General features: G+C 40.2%; 1 protein-coding gene across 1 annotated transcript in view; it reads left to right on the plus strand.

Annotated features, from left to right (window-relative positions):
• The window catches only part of Simc1 (SUMO-interacting motifs containing 1), a 68,049-nt gene that overhangs the window by 608 nt on the left and 63,111 nt on the right, over positions 1 to 4,330 (plus strand). The window lies entirely within an intron of this gene.

Below are 4,330 nucleotides of genomic sequence, written 5' to 3' on the forward strand. Positions count from 1 at the left end.
GCCGGAGCGTGTGGGTCCCGGCCAGGCTGAGCCGTGAGCCGGCCCTCGAGGCGGGGCCGCCCGAGCGCGGCGGGCACGAATGTGTGCCCGGAGGCAGCGGGAGCGCAGCCTGCGAGGGAGGGAAGCGCGGGCTCGGGCCTGATGGTAGCCGCGCCGCAGGGCCTGGCTGCCGAGCCAAGGGCCTGATGTTGGAGTTGTGGGGCAGGGCTGTGTGCTTCACTTAGCAAACAGGCACCAGGTATCAAGCCCCGAGGGACTGGGGCAGGGCGAGGAACTGGTACTATTTCTTTTTCCTTCAGGCCCCATCATCTTTATCTGTCCTGAAGTGGTGAATAAAAACATTTATGGTCCGTGTCTTTCCAGAATCCTCCAGATATTTACTGAACTCCTACCGTGCTATACGCCAGATATTCTAGGGGCTGGAGGTACAATGAAGAATGCCACATGGATGGCCCCTGTCATAGAAGGTGATACATGCCACACGGATTTGATTACCTCCCCAAGGGGTGAGGGATGAACAGCTATCAGAAGACCTCTAGCAATCTCCTCCAGCCTCCTGGCGCTATACCCAGAAATTTTATCAATCTGATGTTATGTCATATATGAGGTTTTACAGTTTAAGGAAAATACCGTGCTTCATGTACAAATATTCCCATCAGGACAAGTCTCCTAATTTGCTCCCCTGTTTCCCTTACTAGAAAGTGCATTTTCTAAGCCTCCACTGTAAACCTCTTCCTCCTGTGCCCCAGTTACAGTGCTAAGTGCTAAGTGATCATTACAGAATGAATGGTATGCAAAACCAGTTAACCTAGAGTGCTATGTTGCCATGGTTCAAACGAGAGGGATTCGCAGTACAGCTCAGAAAAGAATTGAGTTGAGCAGCTAATGAGGTGGGCAGACAAGAAATTCTTCATGGGAGGAATCATCCAACTTCGTGAGTGAGTGGAGGTACCTAGCGCTGTGGCAGAGTGTGTGGTAGAGAATAGATCCATAATAATTGTTGGATGAAGGAATGAAGGAATAGCAGAAAGCAGAAACTCCACTTCCTGTGGAGTTTCATTGCTCAGTGAAGAGGAAATGCTACTGGACCTACTGGATTTAAAGTGCTGAGGGGAAATATAGGTGGATGTAGCCAGGCGGAGGTTCAGTGGGGTGTTAACCTTGGAGAAAAGTCAGGACTGGAGGGATTTAGTAAATTATCCAAATACAAAAGAGTATTGAAGGCTTAATACTGAACAAGATCATCAAAGAAAAGAGCATATAGAGAAAAAAACTATAAAGAAAAAAATACTAAGGAATAACTCACAGTTGCCTTTTTTCTGAGTTCCTTCTCTTTCCTGTTGATCTTTCTCTTAGTCCATCTTTAGATTTGTCCTTCCTACTGGCTTTTTTTCCAGCAAGATGTTGTCCCTTGTCCTTTATCCTGGTCCAGCTTCCTTCATTGCACAGATGTCCTGTGTTAGTCAGTTGTGGCCCCTCCTACACATATATGGACTCTGCCTCTGTCTACCTCTGCCGTGGAGCTTGAGCCTTTTGATTGAACAGAAATAAAGGACAAGTTCCAAAGAGCTGAAACAGTTTAAGTCTTGCCTTTCTGGATATTTACTGCAGCTTTCTAAAAACTCCCAAGCTTCTGTTTCTTTCTCACAGATTAGATAAGGGTGGTAAGATAACCACGGAAAAGATTAGAGGTATTGAGAGACTTGCAAGGTAATAAAGCCTAAAGCATACTTTTCTAACTTGCTGAAGACTCTGCTGAAGTCAGAAACCTCTGTTCAACTCAAGATGTCTCATATAGCAGCTACAAGAGCTTGGCAAGTTTCCTCACCTTGAAATACATTTCAAGCCTAAGCACATCAATGCCTACCTAGCAGGATTGTTAAAAAGTGTGTGTGTATTTGTGTGTGTGTGTGTGTGTGTGTGTGTGTGTGTATTCTGCTTCTATTTTATATGAAAACATAAAGATTTCATAACAAAAAAGAAAATAATAATAGTTAATACATTGTAGGTCATAATCTTAAAAGTAGTTAGTTACGCAAAGTACAAGACAGAAAAGACTGCCTTACAAACAGAAAAAGATAACAGCACAAATCCTTTTCAGTGAACTAAGAGAAACTAGTAGTATAAAAGAATCAAATTAGTGTATGTTAAGATATTTGTGAAACAACAGAATAGATAATTTGGGGAATATTTTAACTTCTTTTAGTCTTTCTTCTGTTTTGCTCTTTACTTCCAGGATGTGGGGAAAAGAGAACTGTTACAAAGCTTTTTAATGAGGCAATGCAAGGAGTGTTTAGCATAAATGGTAGTTTGGCTACTATGTGGCTTTCGTTTTTATTAGTATATGTTTGCAGTACATAGTATATTCCTTGTTGGGAGTTGGTATGCATACATAGTATGTCTTAGCCCTCTAAGCCAGGGTGGTGGCATGCCTGTAATCCCAACACTTGGGAAGAGGCGGGAGGATCATTGCGAGTTCAAGGCCAGCCTGGGCTACAAAGTGAGTTCAAGACCAGCCTGAACTACATAGTGAGACCCTGTCTGAGAAAGACAAAAAAAACCACGACAATACATCTTAATTCTTTTTTTATCCCTTTTTCCCCCTCCTCAGAGATAGGTCTTTATGTTGTGTCTTTTTGTTTGTTTCGTTGTTTGTTTTTTGTTTTTTGAGATATGGTCTTGCTAAGTATTTCAGCTGGCCTTCGCTTTGTTACCCAAGCTGGCTTCAAACTCACTTCAGTCCTCCTGCCTTAGCCTCCTGAGTTCTGAGATTACAGGCATACCCTTCATGTGGTTTCTAATCCAGGCCTTATACCTTATACCTTTACAAGCTTTCAGGCAATGAAATAGATTTTTTTTAAATAAACACTGAAAAAAGGGAAATAACTTGCTTGAATTTAGAAAATCAGAAAAGCCACCAGCTATAGTTAGTATCTCTAAGCTCCTAGTTCTTCACTTGGGTTTTAATCTTAATTGAGTTGATGAAATTATGTCAGCATTTTTAATAGTATTTTTTCACTTAACAAAAGCAGAATTTTTTAGGTGGTCAGAATGTTTTTTTGTAAAAACATTTAGAAATGTATAAAAACATTAAACACTGTTCTTAGTTTCATCATCCAAACATAACCAATGTTAACGCTTGTATATTTGTAAACTTTTACCTGTAAATGCACGTATGCACCCAGGCATGCCTATGTGCCCTCTACTACATGTGGTTTTGCAAAAATGAACTCTTGCAATATATATGGTGTTGTAGTTTGGGGTTTTGCAAGGAGAAACAATACAGGACACTTAATTATAAGATTGTTTTACTGGAAGAAAGATAGCCTCTTTAATGAATAGTGCTAGAAAAACTGGCTTTTCACATGCTGAAGACTAAAACTAGAGCCATGTCTATCACCATGCACCAAACTCAAGTCAAAATGGATTGCAGATCTAAATATTAAAACAGAAACACTAAATCTACTGGAAGAGACTGTAGGTAAAAATCTTGAAGACATAGGGGTAGGCAGAGAGTTCATGAACAAAAACCAAACTGCATGGGAAATACTTAAAAGAATCAACAACTGGGATCTCATCTTATTGAAAAGATTTTGCACATCAAAAGAAATCACCAGCAGAGTAAAAAGAAAACCACAGTTGGGAAAAACTTTTAGCCAACTGCCCCTCAAAGGACTTCTATCTAAAACATACAAAATTTTAAAAAATCAGACCCCCAAAATTCAAAAACCAAATCCAAAAATAGGCATCTGAGATAAATACACACTTCTCAGATGAAGAAATACAAATGGCTAATAAATACATGAAATAATATTCAACATCATTAGTTATTTGAGAAATGCAAATTAAAACAACACTGAGATTCTATCTCACCCCAGAAAGAATGGCTATCATCAAGAAATCAACCAGTAACAAATGCTGGAGAGGTTGTGGGGAAAAAAGGAACCCTACTCCACTGCTGGTGTGAGTGTAGATTGGTGAAACCACTGTGGAAATCAGTGTGGAGATTCCTCACAAAACTAGGATTAGAAGTCCCACTTAACCCAGCTATTCCCCTTCAGAGTGTTTTCCCAGAAGAATTAAAAACATCATACCACAGGGATATATGTGCACCCATGTTTATAGTAGCACAATTTGCCATAGCTAACTCTTGGAAACAACCCAAACACCCATCAACTGAGGAATGGATAAAAAAAGATTTGGTACTTTTATACAATGGAGTATTACTCAGCTATAAAAAAAGATAAACTTGAGACTTTTGTAGGTAAATGGATGCAACTAGAGACCATACTCATAAGTGAAATAAATCAGACCCAGATGTGTAAACATC

Source organism: Chinchilla lanigera, unplaced genomic scaffold, assembly GCF_000276665.1.
Source record: "Chinchilla lanigera isolate Chin_1 unplaced genomic scaffold, ChiLan1.0 scaffold00007, whole genome shotgun sequence".
Classification (NCBI taxonomy): domain Eukaryota; kingdom Metazoa; phylum Chordata; class Mammalia; order Rodentia; family Chinchillidae; genus Chinchilla; species Chinchilla lanigera.